The sequence below is a fragment of the Pogona vitticeps genome, chromosome 3 (assembly GCF_051106095.1).
Source record: "Pogona vitticeps strain Pit_001003342236 chromosome 3, PviZW2.1, whole genome shotgun sequence".
NCBI lineage: Eukaryota > Metazoa > Chordata > Lepidosauria > Squamata > Agamidae > Pogona > Pogona vitticeps.
Window position 1 is genome coordinate 190,564,346 of NC_135785.1, and position 19,006 is coordinate 190,583,351.

General features: G+C 40.6%; 1 pseudogene; it reads right to left on the minus strand.

The window, feature by feature from the left end:
* Positions 1-6,788: 6,788 nt before the first annotated feature.
* LOC140706153 (U1 spliceosomal RNA) lies at positions 6,789-6,943 on the minus strand (annotated as a pseudogene).
* Between the last annotated feature and the right edge of the window lie 12,063 nt (positions 6,944-19,006).

Here is a 19,006-nt window from a genome sequence, read left to right on the forward strand (position 1 = left end):
TTCACTGTAAGGCAATCCATACTTATTTGGGAATCAGAAGTCCTGGTGAACTTAGTAGGGCTTATTTCTTAATGAAGATCCATGAGACTGGGTTGTAATGCAATGGCCTGCATCAGGTTGCATGAAATTATTCTACTTGTCTCAGAGGGAGGGGGCTTGCAGACCAATCCTTTAGTTGCCCAGAATCAAGCCCAGAATTCACTTGCAACAGCTACTCCATAAGAAGAACCAAAGATATAGGATCAGAGTTATACAAATTGTTTCACATTGAAGAAACAGAATTTTCTTCTAAATCCTCTTCATTCCAGGTGTTAACATAAAAACTCCATGGCTTCCAAGTGCCTCTTCTTTTTCAAGCCATTCAAAAATAGATTGAGTAATATGATTACAGGGACTTTGGTGAATACCGCATGGCCTCAGCCACAAAGCCAATATTAACAACAACAATGGCAGCAACAACAACAACAATTTGAGAACTGCAGAGCTAGAAGGGACCCTATAGATCATTGAGTCCACTCCCTGACGAAGAGTCAAAGTGAGAAATCAAATTCCCAACCTCTGGCTTCAGAGCCAGATACCTAAACCACTGAGCTATCCAGCAGTTCTTGCTATAGCTCAGATGAGAAACAAAAACAGGGTTGCCATATTTGAAGATAGCATTTTCCAGATTCTTTGTGACTCCAGCACTGCTAGGAAACAGAACTCTTGCCCAGTGAGAGGCATGACTGGCAAGTAGTGGGTTACATAAATGCCACACAAGGTTTCCATAACTTATACAGGCAGGTAGCAGAGAAGACTCCCTGGAAAAGACCCTGATGTTGGGAAAGTGTGAAGGCAAGAGGAGAAGGGGACGACAGAGGATGAGATGGTTGGACAGTGTCATCTAAGCTACCACCATGAATTTGACCAAACTTCAGGAGGCAGTGGAAGACAGGAGGGCCTTGCATGCTCTGGCCCATGGGGTCATGAAGAGTCAGATATGACTTAATGACTAAACAACAACAAGCAGATAACCACAAAGGAAAAAGTTTAGTTGAGGATAGACATTATGCTTTAGAAGTATAAAGCTGGCCATATTAGGTTGCCCAAACGTGAGAACTTTGGCCAATATATACCACATGTTTCTTAAGGACTTCTGGAACCAAGCTGTTTATTGTCACAACTCCTGTGTTGCAAGGGTAAGCATCATTCATTTGTTGGTCCAGGGTAGAACAATAAGTCTCCAGTGTTTTACATTTTGTAAAACACTGTGACAACATGGAATGAAAGTTGACTAGCACGTCAAACCAAAGTAGATCTCTCTAAAAATAGAGTGCGCTATATTCCTCCCTTCCTGTTCTGTAATGTGACTTCTCATAGTCCATGATGAATTATTGAGAGAATTAGATTTTGAATACACTGGCCAGAATCCCAGTTGTGTTTGGGTGACTTGTGGTGGTTAATTGCGTCAAATTGACAAGGTGCAGCAGTGGGTCTCTGTTGTACAATCATATATGAGACCAGGTGTGGACCAAAATGGATCCTTAACAAACTCTATACAAACACCAGTAGGATACTAGTCATTTTAGTGAAGTATGTTTTCTGACACCATCATAGAGTACATATAAAATAGCTTGCGCATGAATTTAAAATTAGGTAACAGAAATGTGCAGTGGTGAAAGTAGGAACAGCTATGTGGCTTTTGATCCTCACTACTCTGGATTTGTTGGTGGTGCCATGTTGTCAGTTATTACCATAAATTCCTTTTGTCCTGGGATGGGTTGTAAAAGAAGAACAAGTGTGTATCAACAGGGCAAATTTTACCTACCGAAAATGAAAGAGGAGATGGAGAGAGAGAGAGAGAGAGAGAGAGATCTTTCAACTTGTCTGTACCTCTTCATCAAAATTCTGATCACATTGCCTTCGTTTCAAACTCTTCCATTCTTCTCTGCTTTTACTATCCCTTTTCCCTTTCTTCCCGAATTGCAATACATCCTTCTTCATGGTTCTCATATTCATTGCCAATTGACTCTCTTACTTCAAGAAGCACTATGCTTTCACATAAGAATGTTTGCTGCTCCCTGCAAGAAAGAAAGAACGAAATCTAACATTCAAGATAATTTAACATTTTAGGATCAAGTGAGGCAAAAGCAATCCAGTCCAGACTTGAATTGCTTTTTTTTTCCAGCCCAGATATGTCAATTAAAGTTACAGGAGTATTATGTCAACTATCCAGAACTGTTGACCTTCTTTCTTCATTGTTTGATTATTATTTTTCTATGTGTGGTGTCTGTGTGCAACTCCTGGATGCCCTAAAATTGCAGCATTTCTCCGGAGAGACCATTCTTCCAAGAGAATAATTAACATAAAGTTGGGGGTGGGCAGGAAATGTATTTGAATTCAAATTTCTACACAAAGCTGACAAAAGTTTGTTTCAAAATGTTTATAGATTCCTCACATGGAATGGCAGGAATCCTCATTAAGCTGCATGAGGCCTCATAATTGGTTTATTCTGTTAAACTGCATGCTGCTGAAACAGGATGTGGCTGTAGGACAATACCCTCTCACTAAAGCTCTTATGTTCCTCTAAATGCTGGAGAAAAACATTCAGAATCCAGAGCAACAGAACTGTTTTTCTAAGCCCCGTTAAAACCCAAATTGGACCAGATTTTTTTTTAATTTCACAGGCCTCAGGGCACATTACATCATATATGAGGGAACAGTTTACCTCATAAAGCCTCAGAACATGTGATAGACCAGTTCATTCAGCAATTTTACTAGAGGTGTAGCAACTTTGAGGCAGAAAACACACACAAGTGAGAAAACTATTGCTGATATATTGCTCCTATGATTTTTTACACACCAATCATATGTATGTCTATGCAAAAGAAAGTCTAATTGCATCCCCCGAGGCTTACTTCCAGGTAAGCAGCAGTAATGTCTGGTGCCTGTGTGGTCAGCATAAAAGGGTGAAAACAAAGAACCTTGAAACATGAATTTCAGTGTATATACGAAGACTCCCCTTCATGGATTGCTGCCTTGTCGTGGCGAAGGGGCTTGAGTAACTCAGAAAAGCTATGGGCTATGCCATGCAGGGACACCCAAGACGGACAGGACATAGTGGAGAGTTCCGACTAAACGCAATCCACCTGGAGCAGGAACTGGCAATGCCACTCCAGTATCTTTGCCAAGAATGACCCATGATCAGAAACAAAAGGCTAAAAGATATGACGCTGGAAGATGGGACCCTCAGGTCGGAAGGCGTCCAACATGCTACTGAGGAAGAGTGGAGGACAAGTACAAGTAGCTCCAGAGCTAATGAAGTGGTTGGGCCAAAGCCGAAAGGACGCTCAGCTGTGGACGTGCCTGGAAGTAAAAGGAAAGTCCAATGTTGCAAAGAAAAATACTGCATAGGAACCTGGAATGTAAGATCTATGAACCTTGGGAAGCTGGAGGTGGTCAAACAGGAGATGGCAAGAATAAACATCGACATCATGGGCATCAGTGAACTAAAATGGACAGGAATGGGCGAATTCAGCTCAGATGATTATCATATCTACTATTGTGGGCAAGAAGCCCGTAGAAGGAATGGAGTGGCCCTCATAGTCAACAAAAGAGTGGGAAAAGCTGTAATGGGATACAATCTCAAAAATGATAGAATGATGTCAATACGAATCCAAGGCAGACCTTTCAACATCACAATAATCCAAGTTTATGCACCAACCACCACTGCTGAGAAGACTGAAATGGAACAGTTTCATGAAGATTTACAACACCTTCTAGAACTGACACCAAAGAAAGATGTTCTTCTCATTCTAGGGGACTGGAATGCTAAAGTAGGGAGCCAAGAGATAAAAGGAACAACAGGGAAGTTTGGCCTTGGAGTTCAGAACGAAGCAGGACAAAGGCTAATAGAGTTTTGTCAAGAGAATAAGCTGGTCATCACAAACACTCTTTTCCAACAACACAAGAGGTGACTCTATACATGGAAATCACCAGATGGGCAATATCGAAATCAGATTGATTATATTCTCTGCAGCCAAAGATGGAGAAGCTCTATACAGTCAGCAAAAACAAGACCTGGAGCTGACTGCGGCTCTGATCATCAGCTTCTCATAGCAAAATTCAAACTTAGACTGAAGAGAGTAGGAAACACCACTGGGCCACTCGGGTATAATCTAAACCAAATCCCCTATGAGTACACAGTGGAAGTGAAGAACAGAATTAAGGAACTCGATTTGGTGGACAGAGTGCCTGAAGAACTTTGGATAGAGGCTCGTCACATTGTCCAGGAGGCAGCAACAAAAACCATCCCAAAGAAAAGGAAATGCAAGAAAGCAAAATGGCTGTCCAACGAGGCCTTAGAAATAGCAGAGAAGAGAAGGGAAGCAAAATGCAAGGGAGATAGGGAAAGTTACAGAAAGTTGAATGCAGACTTCCAAAGAATAGCAAGGAGAGACAAGAGGGCCTTCTTAAATGAACAATGCAAAGAAATAGAGGAAAATAACAGAAAAGGAAAAACCAGAGATCTGTTCAGGAAAATTGGAGATATTAGAGGAACATTTCGCGCAAAGATGGACATGATAAAGGACAAAAATGGGAGGGACCTAACAGAAGCAGAAGACATCAAGAAGAGGTGGCAAGAATACACAGAGGAATTATATCAGAAAGATGTGGATATCCCGGACAACCCAGACAATGTAGTCGCTGACCTTGAGCCAGACATCCTGGAGAGTGAAGTCAAGTGGGCCTTAGAAAGCCTGGCTAACAACAAGGCCAGTGGAGGTGATGGCATTCCAGTAGAACTATTTAAAATCTTGAAAGATGATGCTGTTAAGGTGCTACATTCAATATGCCAGCAAGTTTGGAAAACCCAACAGTGGCCAGAGGACTGGAAAAGATCAGTCTACATCCCAATCCCAAAGAAAGGCAGTGCCAAAGAATGCTCCAACTACCGCACAATTGCACTCATTTCACACGCTAGCAAGGTTATGCTCAAAATCCTACAAGGTAGGCTTCAGCAGTATGTGGACCAAGACCAGAAGTTCAAACTGGATTCCGAAGAGGCAGAGGCACGCGAGACCAAATTGCTAACTTGCGCTGGATTATGGAGAAAGCCAGAGAGTTCCAGAAAAATATCTACTTCTGCTTCATTGACTATGCAAAAGCCTTTGACTGTGTGGACCACAACAAACTATAGCAAGTCCTTAAAGAAATGGGAGTGCCTGACCACCTTATCTGTCTCCTGAGAAATCTATACGTGGGACAGGAAGCAACAGTTAGAACTGGATATGGAACAACTGATTGGTTCAAAATTGGGAAAGGAGTACGACAAGGCTGTATATTGTCCCCCAGCTTATTCAACTTATATGCAGAATACATCATGCAAAAGGCTGGACTGGAGGAATCCCAAGCCGGAATTAAGATTGCCGGAAGAAATATCAACAACCTCCGATATGCAGATGATACCACTCTGATGGCAGAAAGTGAGGAGGAATTAAAGAACCTTGTAATGAGGGTGAAAGAGGAGAGTGGAAAAAACGGTCTGAAACTCAACATCAAAAAAACTAAGATCATGGCCACTGGTCCCATCACCTCCTGGGAAATAGAAGGGGAACATATGGAGGCAGTGACAGATTTTATTTTCCTGGGCTCCATGATCACTGCAGATGGAGACAGCAGCCACGAAATCAAAAGACGCCTGCTTCTTGGGAGGAAAGCGATGACAAATCTTGACAGCATCTTAAAAAGCAGAGACATCACCTTGCCAACAAAAGTCCGAATAGTCAAAGTTATGGTTTTTCCTGTTGTGATGTATGGAAGTGAGAGCTGGACCATAAAGAAAGCAGACCGCCGAAGAATTGATGCCTTTGAATTGTGGTGCTGGAGGAGGCTCTTGAGAATCCCCTGGACTGCAAGGAGAACAAACCTATCAATTCTAAAGAAAATCAACCCTGAGTGCTCACTGGAAGGACAGATCCTGAAGCTGAGGCTCCAGTACTTTGGCCATCTCATGAGAAGAAAAGAGTCCTTGGAAAAAACCTTGATGTTAGGAAGGTGTGATGGCAAGAGGAGAAGGGGACGACCGAGGATGAGATGGCTGGACAGTGTCTGCGAAGCAACCAACATGAATTTGACACAACTCCGGGAGGCAGTAGAAGATAGGAGGGCCTGGCGTGCACTGGTCCATGGGGTCACGAAGAGTCGGACACGACTAAACGAACGAACGAAGACTGCAGACCAAAGTTTGGGGGGTTAGTTAAAATTATCCCCATCCCAAACAAGATGTTTAAAAAGCCACCAACTCACTAATCATTGACAGAATAATCATTACTATACATTCATTTCAATCATTCTGTTATTTGAAGCCCATATTTTTCTCCAAAGAACCCAAAGCAGCTAACAATATTAAAACAGACAATACTAAAAGCTAAAACATACAATACATTATTACTATATTAAACCCCCCAGAGCAGACACATTCTAGATGGTTGGTATATACCATATTTTTTGCTCCATAAGATGCACTTTTTCTCTCCAAAAAGGTGGGAGGGAAAGTACATGCATCTTATGGAGTGAATGCAGTAACCCAGGGTTCAGCCACCACCACCCAAAAGCCTCCCACTGCCATGCTGGGAGGCCTCTGAACTGGCAGCAGAGACTGCTCTCTGTTTGGACCTCACCATTCTGCACTGCTAGCTTTCTAGGATCTGCCTCCTGCAGCCCACCTGGAAAACCAGCAAGGCAAACAGGCCTATGGCAGCAAGCAGTGAAAATAGCAAAGGACCAAAGGGTGGTTCTAGAAAGACCAAGGAAAACCACAAACACAATCTCCCACTTAGGCAGTTGATTTTTCCACATTTGGGGAAATCACAGGGGTCAGCTCATCCAAAGTGCAATAGATGAGCCTTACCCTGGGAAAACCACTTTTACAACAATGGTATCTCCCCTGCCAGGTCTGAGTTTGAATGGCCCCTAAGCCTCCTGGCCCTTTGTGTGCACTTTCCCCCAAAAGCATGGTGACCGCCGGCTGTACCTCCTGATCAGAACAGTGCTGTACAGCCCCAGTCCTGAAAGAGGCCAGGAGAGCTACTCAGTGTTTTGGGGTGCCCCACAGGACCCCCATCAGGGGCTAGATGTTCCTCCCACAATCCTCCAGTGCACAGATATTAGCATATCTGCCTGCTTGCATCACCCAGTAGGCTTCTCTATTGGAGAAGCAAAGCAGGAAGGAGGAGTCTCTTTCCCTTCACCTTCTGCAGAGAAGTTAGACCATGTGACTAGCCAGACATTTTGAGAAGCAGAGAGAGAGAGAGGGAGAGGGAGAGAGGACAGAAACAAAAGCTTCTAAAATTGGCAGTAACTTAAACAGGCCTGAGAATGGTGAGGGGAAGATAAAGTTACTATTGAGAGCCTGCTAGAATAGCTCTCTGTAGTTCAGAGCTTTGCAGGAAGCTGCATCACTTCATCATAAATTAGGCCTAAATAGAAGTAATTTTGCAGATATTTAAAACATTAAGGGACCGGGGGGGGGGGGAGGCTAATGTGTATTGTTAGCCAAATTTCATTCTGAAGCACAGAATGATTAAAAAGGCACTGAGCACATGCAGAATAAAGTTCAAAAGGGAAACCAAAAAGGGACCTAACACTCCTTTCCTTAATATATTACCACTAGGGCTACAGGTTTTATTTGGTGTATTAGCTTGCCACATTAGCTGAGTCCAGTTTTTATGCAGCAAGGCAATTTGAATTGCAGAGGGCAGATCTGAATCACAGATCTGAATATGTTCAAGTAAGGCTTTGAAATCTTGAAAATTGGTTTAAGAACCCAACATTTCATAAATAGCATTTCACATGTACACACACACAACTGGAAATAGAAATTTTAGTAGTATTTTTGTGTTAACAAAAGCTGCATGGTGTCGCTCCCCCTGTTTTTATTGGTTTTTCTTAATCATTGTTGTTCTACAATATTTCTGGTAGATTTTATCTTTTCATTGTGATTCCCAGCTACTGTATTTTATCCTATTGTAGTCTCTAAAATTGGACAACCATCTGTCAGATCTGCTCTGATTTGGATTCCTGCATTGAACCAGGGGTTGGAATTGATGGCCTTATAGGCCCCTTCCAACTCCATTATTCTATGATTCTGTGCTGCTTTGAGATTATATTTGTAAAAGGAAGCAGGCAGTATATGTGGTGATGAATAAGGGGCACATTTTTCTTGCAGAGTATGGGAACTCATTCTACCAGTGCAAAACAGAAAAGGCTAGCATATAGCATTCCTTTTAAACTAGAGGTAGTAAAATATGCTAAGGAAACAGTGAACAGTGCAGAGACATTTTGGGCCTCCTCATCTGAAAAAATGATTAGAGAGTGGAGGAAACAGGAGGATCAGCTGCAAAAAGCTGATAAAAGTAAGCACACTTTCTGTGGACATGCTGCATGCTGCAAAGTAAAGAACTGAATGATGGAGAGAGAGAAAACTTTATTGCTGTAAGGAAGGAAGGGAGGGAGTGGAAGTGAGGCATGCTTTGCTGTTTGCTTACACCTTTGCTAGTGGTGATTTCTTCATCATAGCTCTTATTGACTACCCAGCAACAATCTGTTTATTCATCTTTTTCAGTGCAATAACAATTCATTATAAGTGTTAAAACTTGAGATGGTACTGTAATTCCCACTCATTGTGTGTCATCCTGCTGTAGAAGTCTGCTTCATGACTTGTGAAATGACATGCTTGAGAATACACCAGTCCCAAAACTGTACTGTTAGTAGCAAGAAAGACATGGATTTTGTTCCTCCTTGGTGGTTGATATAAAGCATTGTAGTGTTGTTGTCTGTGGCTATTGGAATAACTTTGCCAACTACAAATTGTTCAAAAGCTCTCACTGTGTTGTACACTGCAAGACGTTTGAGGTAATTGATGTGACAACATCTATCTATTGCTACTGCCTTATGAATTTGCCAGAATATTTTTTTTCCGGTTTTCCTCTCCTAAAAATGAGGTGCGTCTTATTTGGAGGTGCGTCTCATGGAGCGAAAAATATGGGTAAATCTAATTAATTAATTAATTAATAATAAACAATTAAACCAGAATCCTTTTACAACTAGTATATAATACTATTTAAAACAATGTTAAAAGTTTAATTTAAAAAAGTCACAGCTCCCTTTTCAAAGCCTCCTAATAGTAAGCCAGTTACTGAAAAAAAAAACCTGTCTCAGGAGAAAGGGCTTTGCCTGCCAGTGAAAGGGGAGCAAAGAGAGGGCCAGTTTGCTCTCCTTTTTTTTTAATTTAATTTTTTTAGCCAACTCTTGTTTTTTAATTTATTAAAACAATTACAACAAAAATGGGAGGGAGTTCAACAACTTGGGAGCAGCAACAGAGAAGGCCCTCTCTCATATTCTCATCAGATGCAACTCTTAGGGTGGGCAAACTGAGAAAAGGCCTCCCAGGATGATCTTAAGATCTCAGCAGACTTGTATGGGGAGATTTTTGGCTGTTGCAACAAGGGAGCTATATATTGTCTGTCACTAGTTCTGATTAAGAATTTGGCTCTAGCATTAAGGAGCATTGGAGTTTCTGAACACTCTTCAAAGGTATCCAAAACAAAACTATGTGTCAGCATAGGCAAATAAGAGATCTCAAGAAATGGATGTACCTGCCACAGTAGTTTTGACTGTACAAATGCACTCCTGGCTAATGCCAAACTCAAAAATTAATCCAGGAACATATCTAAATTGCAGATCTGTGTTCTCGGAGGAAGTGTGACTCATTGTGCACTTGCTGAATCCCATTCACTGATATGTCTTGAAATTTATCAGGAGTACCATTGTCTTGTTTGGATTAACCTTCAGTTTATTCTTTTTTGTTCTGAATCCGGTTCTGATTCTGGTTGTTCAAACATAGATTCAGAACCAAAATAGATTTAACTGGAAAGGAGAGATAGATTTGAGTATCATCAGGACCCTGAGGGACATCATAGGCCAACGGCCAGAGCATCAACATGGGGGCCAGGCCCCCATGTTGAGTTCTCCCTTTCAGGAAGGGATGGAATCACTGCAGAATAGTGTCTCCAAGTCCCATCCCAGAGAAAAAGTTGAGAAAGATATCATGGCTGGTGGTATCAAAAAACACTGAGAGGTCCAGCAAAAATCAACAGTGACACACACCTCTTACCCTGCTTCTGGGCAGGTCATCCACCAAGGTGACAAAATCCATCTCTGACCCCTGAAGCCAGACAGAAGTGGATCAAGAGAAGGGAAACAAGAACAAAGGAAGACAGCTTGTGTTCAATCAGATCATTGGTCCATTTAGTCCTCTCTAACCTGCAATGGCTCTCCAGAGTTTCAGACAGAATTATTTCTTAGCCTTATTTGTAGAGTTTGATTTCAGACCTGGAACCTTCTGCTAGTGAATCAAGTGTTCTACTATTAATCCATGCTCTTCACCATCATTGTCATCTATAAGCCGGCATAAATCAAGACTACAGCATAGATGCTGCTGATACTAATGCCATCCCTAGCTCTTAGAAACAAAAACTGGCATTCATGCAGCAAGAACCAAGCAATTGTAATTTTGTCCGATTTGCTCAAATAACACCCTATAGTGCTTAAAGCACTGTCTCAGCAGCTTACAACTTAATTATGTAGGCTAAACATCCAGCACCCAGAAAGTTAGGTGCTAGTTCACCAACGTCAGAAGGCTGGAAGGCTGACTGAACCTCAAGCCATCTACCTAGGATTGAACTCAGGTTGTGAGCAATGTTTTGGCTTCAGTACTGTAGTTTAAGCACTGCATCACAATACGATCGGTGTACAGAGTGGTCAGATAAAATGCACCCTTTTCTGACACCTTTGCCTATAGGAAATTGTCTCTCCATATTCTGTCCTAATGTTAGCTTCTTGTCTACAAGTTATGCATCAGGACAACCTATAGATTCCAGTGATCCACACAATCATTTAACTGAACAACTACAGTGGTGCCTCGCTTAACGGGTGTCCCGTTTAACGACTAATCTGCATAGCGATGGCTTTTTGCGATCGCTTTTGTGATCGCATTGTGATGTTGCCTATGGGAAAAATTGCTTTGCGATTTTTCCCCATAGCCCCATATTCCCCCAGCTGACCGGTGGTGGCTTTGGAAGGACTGTGGGGGAGGGTTCCCCCGCGGTCCTTCAGAAGCTCCCGCCCCTCAGCTGGGCAAAAATGCCGGTGGTGGCTTCGGAAGGACCGCGGGAGAGAGTTCCCCTGCGGTCCTTCGGAAGCTCCCGCTGCTCAGCTGGTGAAAATGCCGGCGGTGGCTTCGGAAGGACTGCGGGGGAGCCCTCACCCGTGGTCCTCCCAAAGACCCCATTTCGTACAGCTGATTGGTGGTTCCAAAATGGCCACCCACTGTGTTGCCTTGCTTTAGAGGCACCAAAAATGGCCGCCCCTATGGAGGATCTTCACATAACGGTGAATTTCCCCCAATAGGAATGCATTAAACAGGGTTTAATGCATTCCTATGGGGTTTTTTGCCCCGTATAGTGACGAATCCGGATAGCGACGATTTATCCGGAATGGATTATCGTCGCTATGCGGGGCACCATTGTAAATTTATTTAGCTATACCACTGTTACCTGCTGCTTAAAAAACACGCAATGAAAGCCAGTTCAGCAGTGAAATGCCATGAGAATACTCTATTGCTGTTATTTTCTCAGAATACTTTCAATTTTTAAAATGCATTGTTTTGCAAAATTATGTGGTAACAAATAAATAAAAGGCAAGGCAAGGGAAGAACAGAACCTTCAAAATCCAAAACCAAAATTTAATTTCTTTTCAGATGCATTTCCCAAAAACCAAGTATCCTTGTGAATAGAGTCCATCATGTTTTAAAAATCATTATATCAACATTTTTCAACACCTTTGCTTTCTAAATAATGTCAGTTAAATGTAGGCAACTGAGTTGTCATCTGTTATATTACTAACAAGTATTCAAATACAAATAACTTCCAAGTAAAGTTTTAAGTGAGTTTGAATATAAATGTAAGCCCAATTATTTGTGCTGAGCGGATTTTTTCAGAGGATATACTTTCAGCTATTCGAAAATGTTTTGAGATTCTCATACTACAGTGTATATAATTAATATGGCATTTTTGAAGTACATCCTCCAGTAGACTCATCTGCAGTCACGTGATTTTTCTGGGGGAAGAATGGACTGCCCTATATTGACTGAATTCTGGATTAGAATTTGTTTACCTTTAGGAAACAAATTGGTTCAAAATTAGGAAAGGAGTACAACAAGGCTGTATATTGTCCCCCGGCTTATTTAACTTATATGCAGAATACATGATGTGGAAGGCTGGACTGGAGGACTCCCAAGCCGGAATTAAGATTGCCGGAAGAAATATCAACAACCTCCGATATGCAGATGATACCACTCTGATGGCGGAAAGTGAGGAGGAACTAAAGAACCTTGTAATGAGGGTGAAAGAGGAGAGTGCAAAAATGGTCTGAAACTCAACATCAAAAAAACTAAGATCATGGCCACTGGTCCCATCACCTCCTGGGAAATAGAAGGGGAAGATATGGAGGCAGTGACAGATTTTACTTTCTTGGGCTCCATGATCACTGCAGATGGTGACAGCAGCCCTGAAATTAAAACACGCCTGCTTCTTGGGAGGAAAGCGATGACAAACCTTGACAGCATATTAAAAAGCAGAGACATCACTTTGCCAACAAAAGTTCAAATAGTCAAAGCTATGGTTTTTCCTGTAGTGTTCGAGGAGGCTCTTGAGAGTCCTCTGGACTGCAAGGAGAACAAACCTATCCATTCTAAAGGAAATCAACCCTGAGTGTTCATTGGAAGGACAGATCCTGAAGCTGAGGCTCCAGTACTTTGGCCATCTCATGAGAGGACTCCCTGGAAAAGACCTTGATGTTAGGAAAGTGTGAAGGCAAGAGGAGAAGGGGACGACAGAGGATGAGATGGTTGGACAATGTCATCAAAGCAACCAACATGAATTTGACACAACTCCGGGAGGCAGTAGAAGATAGGAGGGCCTGGCGTGCTCTGGTCCATGGGGTCACGAGCAGTCGGACACGACTAAACAACTAAACAACGACGAGGAAACAATGTAAACAAATTCTGAACCAGAGGTAAATTGGTGTAGGATGGGGGGGTGCCTGGGGGATGCCATTTTGAAGAGGCACCCAGAGCTTCCAAACGTATCCTCACCAGGGAACAGTATTACATCCCACTTGGATAATGTAAGCAAATATGTCAAATGCACTGTTTCTTTTAATCTCTGGGATGCGGCATTCTGTTTTCACATTCTTTGGCATTATTCCATGGGCAAAGAATGCCGCTTTATGTGAAATTTTTGATCCCAAATTACTTTAGTGAAGCTCAGTATAACAAGACGGAACAACAAAAATGCATGCAAGAGTGAAACAAGGAGTTTTGCACAGAGAATGCCAAGTCCAACAGAAGCAGGAAAGTGGGCAGGGGAACATTCTGAACTGGGTTCTGCTTAGGCATGAGTCAGCAGCCCTTGCCTTTGTTCAAGACCACATATTATAAGCTTCTTTGGCAGCCTGTCCTGTTCTGGAAACATCCAGAGAAAGCAGGCAGCAGCAGGCCACACAATCCCATGAGCCCCACAGCATTCTCTCATGACATGGAGTGATGGGTTGAAACCCTCTTATATCATATAATGTGTGCTTGTGAGCAGCGATGTCATGCCTATATAACACACACATCTCAGACAAGTTGCTATCCCTGTGTTTGATAAGTATCTTTAGGGTTCAGGTTGAAATGGACAACAGGATAGAGATGGAAAATCTTAATATTTTTGCCCACCCCCAAATTAATATAACTAAAATTCTGGTGGTTGTAGTCCAAAAGAGGAACTTTCAAAGCTCTGCAAAGGAGCAATATGGTGTTGGTCTTAAGAGAACAAAGGATGTTTGTATTTGTTTTTCAGTAAAGTTACCATCTTTCATAAAGTGCCTTGCTGGAACACTATTTACAGGTCTTCACTTCTAGCAGGCTCTTTGTGTGCATACACAACATTTCTTCAAAAAAAATTCTTGCTCAGAGGTAAGTGACATAATGGCATAAGGAAATGGTAGAATAATGGTAAAATAAGAAGAAAGTGGAACTGGAGAAATTATTCCTAATTGAAAGCCCAGTTGGAAAGACAGTCTTTTTATTTCCCCTGAACAGAAAGCCCAAGATCAAGAGTTTTGTTGCCTTAATACTCACATGCAGATCAAAGAAAAGTACATTACAGTACATACCATCTTACTGTTAATCAAATATAGCAACATTTTACAAGAGAATAGAACAAACTGTTTCAGCAAGGTGTCTTCAAATGCAGTACAGAAACCAGAAGAAACAATCATTCAGTGATTTAACTGATCTCTGTGAGCACTATACAAAAATATTGTCATTTGTACCAATCCAAAATTTCTTGCTCCTTGAAATAGAACAGTTTTCATTTATCTTTTAAAAATAGTAAATGAAATCATGCAAACCTAAAATATCAAATAGCATAATAAGCAATGGCTCTTTTCATAGATTTTCCATTGAGCCTGATTTATATTATTCACACAGACTTTACATTATAGCCCCTAGCTGCCTGTACTATACTGTATTTTACATCAGTATTAGAACTACAGTACTCCATTTATTATGATTTTTTCATTTCCAGAGTAGAACACTTTGTAGTAGTCTTACTGAAAATATCCAATTCCAATCCACTTTAGTTAACGGTCATTAAGTGCTACAATATTTATACATGTCATTTCTTACTTTACTACTGTTAGGACAGACTATGGAGAGACACTATGATTTCCTATAGACAAAGATGTATTTAATTTGTTCAGTCTGTTGTAAGCAGGACATGTCATATGGAAAGCTAGACTAGATTCATATGGAGGAGTGAAAATGGTGGAAGAAACATCTAATATATGCAGATAAAACCGTCTTACTGGCAAAAAGCACCAATGATTTGAAATGACTTTTTGTGAAAATGAAAGAAGGAAGTGCCAAAGCAGGACTGCAGTTGAACATCAAGAAGACCAAGATCATGACTACAGAGTCAAAACGCAACTTTAATGTTCACAATGAAGAAATTGAAGTGGTTACAGATTTTTGTATACCTTGGTTGAATCATCAATCCAAACAGAGACTGCAAGCAAGAAATCAGAAGACTGAGACTTGAAATGGCAGCAATGAAGGAATGAGAAAAGCTGTCAGGGAAAAAATGGATTCATTTGAAATGTGGTGCTGGAGGAGAGCTTTGTGGATACCCTGGACTGCCAGAATGACAAACAAATGGGTCATTGGATCAAATCCAGCCTGAACTATCTCTGGAGGCAAAAATGATGAAACTGAGGCTGTGCTACATAGGGCATATAATGAGGACTCTGGATTATTATTATTATTATTATTATTATTATTATTATTATTATTGAAAAGACAATAATGCTGGGAAAGATTAAAGGCAGCAGGAAAATGGGAAGATCAAATATGAAATGGGTTGACTCCCTAAAGGAATCCAAAGGTTTGAGTTTGCCGGAGCTGAGCAGGGCTACTAAAGACAGAACATTTTGGAGACTGCTCAATCATAGCGTCATCAAAAGTCAAGAATGACTTAACATCACAAAAGAACAATTTTAATTTAGGAAATCCAAACCCTCCTACTTTTTGAACTTTATACTATCTCTGTTTATTAATCTTTGCCTTTCATCTCAATTGCAAAATTTATTAATCATGTTTTGTCAATCTTTTTTTTCAATTATCTTTATTGATAACATCATGAATAAAAAATTTGTCTTAGGTAAAATTGTCATTTCACATACTGCTATTCTACCAAATCATGAAAGTCCATTTTTTCTAATATCATCTAACTTATCTTTTTTGCTTCCATTTTTTTAATATATTCCTCTCTCATTCTTTCTAAATTCATTGTAATATTTATACCTACTTATTATAGTTACAAATATTAATATCATTTTTTCTAAATACCTCTTTTTTCCTTACTGTAATTAAACATATCATTTCTGATTAAGCAATTTATCTATATCCACATTATATCTCAAAATTCTTTTTTATATTATTTCACACTGTCTATGACCATTAATTATCTATTTTACATAAAGTATCATCAGAAAGATTTAATCCTGTATTTATTATCTATGCCATAGTTTAATGGATCTTCTCTAGTATTGTACACCAAGAGTTCTATAACTTAGGCAAATAATGTCAGGGGAAAGGGGGCATCCTTCTCCAGTGCTATGGCCTAGGTATGCATGTTCTGTTATTTAGCTTTTTAGGTGCTGAGCAAGCCTCCCCAAGCCTCTTCAGAGCCAGCTGATCAGCTGATAGGCGGGGAGAGAAGGGTGCAGGAGCAGGGGAAAAGCACAAAATGGCTGCCAGGCTCCCTTCTGGTGTGGGCTTTTAGCTGTTTCCTGCTCCTTTTCCTGCTGTTTGGGGGCTACCAAGGCCTGGTAAGTGACTTTTTTAAATTTATTTTTAAGTTTCTGACCCTTTTTTCCCCTCCAGAAGCCTCTAAGGGAAGGGAGGGGGCACTTTTTTCCCTGTTCGTAACTCGAGGGAAGTTTGTATGTCGAGTTCTTATTTCCCCTATAGGGCAGGTTCGTAAGTTGAATTGTTCGCAAGTAGGGTCGTTCGTAAGTCGAGACCCCACTGTATTCAAAACCTAGAGCCTGGATGGACATGTTCATCAGTTTCAGTCTCTCCCACGTTGGTTATTATTATTGGTTGTTGCTGCTGCTGTTCTTTTTATTCTGATAATAATTTTTTTAAAAAATCAGTTCAAAAATATATTACTAAATACAATTAAAGCAGCTAAGTATTGTCACAAAACTGTACGATCCTTTTTTTTGGCAGGATGAGAAATGGAGATACCTCCTTTCACCATTTTGAATGTAGCAGACCATGAAATGGACTTCAGGGCTACATGGCATAGACCTGTTTTACACAAACAGGATGCCCTTCTGTAGAAGAGAGCGCTAAACATAAAACTTGCAAGGGCCGTTTATTAACAGTGTAGCCCTGCTCTGGAGGGCATAATTGTAATCAAGTGCCATTGAGTCAGTTCTGACTGATGGCAACCCTTTTTACATTTTCTGTTATGCCCAGTAAGCAGTTACATACAGTGGTGCCTTAACCTACGAACAATTTGACTTACTAACTGCTCTGGATGCTAAATACTGTATTGCTTTGAGTTACGAATGAACAAAAATCTTTCCTGCCCTTTTTTGGGCCTAAGTTCATCTTAGGTCAAAAGAAGAAAAAAGAAAAAAAATTCTCCCCCTAGTGGTAGAGTACGGATTAACTGGCTTTGCATTAGTTCCTATGGGAACTAATGCTTTGACATACAAATCGTGCCTTGAGATAAGGACAAAAAACAGCCGGAATGGATTAATCGGTTTTCAATGCATTCCTATGGGAAATGGTGCTTTGACTTATGAACGTTTTGATTTACGGCCACTGTTCCAATACAGATTAATTTCGTAAGTCAAGGCACCACTGTAATTACTTCAGCACAAAGTCATACAAAGCCAAGTGTTTGTACACCAGCCTTCCTCTGTTATGCACTACTTCTTTCTTAACCACCAATGTGACTTATTCTCTGTTATCCATTACTTCCCCTTTCATATCCACCTATGATCCTTGCTTCCTTGAATTGAAATGGCTCCTATCTACTTCCACTTGAGTATCTGAGACACAGCTCATCTTTGTGTGCTAAGGGCGTGCCTTCTTTGTTACATGATTCAGAGCAGGGGGAGACAAAGTTTGGTCTATGAGCCAGGCGTGCTTCCCTAGCCTTGTCAATGGCCAGGTCCCGTCCCTCTCCTGAAAACAACAACACATTTGCTGTGAAAAAGATCAGTTATATACCCATGTATGTAAGATATGTCTGTCCATTTGGATACAATGCCTCCAACTCCAGGCCTGAAAGTTTATTTGAAATGTTTTAATGAAACAGGTTACTTCCTGTTTCCCAAAAGGACTATTTAAAGCCTTAAAATGGCTGTGAGAGGAGGAAGCTTCTTTACATTTGCTTTACGGACAGGGGTGAGCAATAGAAGGATATTGGTTGCAATCAATCAAAAGACATTTTGATGGGGGAATGGCCTTCCTATTGCATAGCTTTGAGGAGATAACAAAGATTCAAAATAGTTTTCTAAGAAAATGCTGGCTTTACCCAATTACACCCCTGCTCCTTATGTCCAAAGAGAAGACAGCTGGCTTTCAGTTGGACAAGAATACCAGTTCAGCTTCTTAATTTCACAATAGAATAATTCTATAATCTGTGTTTAGTTTATCAGGTCTACAGCTCTCTTTTAATTGTTCAAAATATAATAACTATACTACAGAAACTTGCTAGCGATAATTTTTAGCTGACCAAGATCCAGCTCAAGGTTGGGCATGGCATTTTATGTTTGGAACTAACTTATTGTATGACAATCATTTATTCTTGTACATCTTCTAGTGTTCCCGTCTACCAAAATAGAATACAAGAAAGCTGTTTTCTTTTTAAAATACAATTGCTTTAGCTTGACAAAGAAACACTTGTATAGAATTAAGGTGGACTGTTATGCCCTCTCAATTCTTAAAAGGCTGCTGCAGGTAATTAGCTTTGAAAGTGTTGTTGTGTATTTAGAAACCTGTGAATGAGAATATTGGCCATTATGTTACTCAATGCCTTTTTCATTGGAACTCATGTAAAATGAAAAAGTCCACCTCAGGCTCATGAAGAATGTTATTATAGATGGGGAGTTTGTCTGTTTTCCATCTCTTAACAGTGACATGGTGTGTGCTTCATTATTTCTCTGCCAGCCAGATAACAGAGAGCCAAATTTGTTACACAACTCCAAAGGTTCCTTTTGTTTTGTTCACCTTACAGTTAAGCAATAAAGTTACTACTGCTGCTGTTGTTTTGTTCTCTTACTGCTTAGTAATCGTGCAAACTATATGTGTCATTTTTAATTTATTTTGTTCATTTAAAGTACA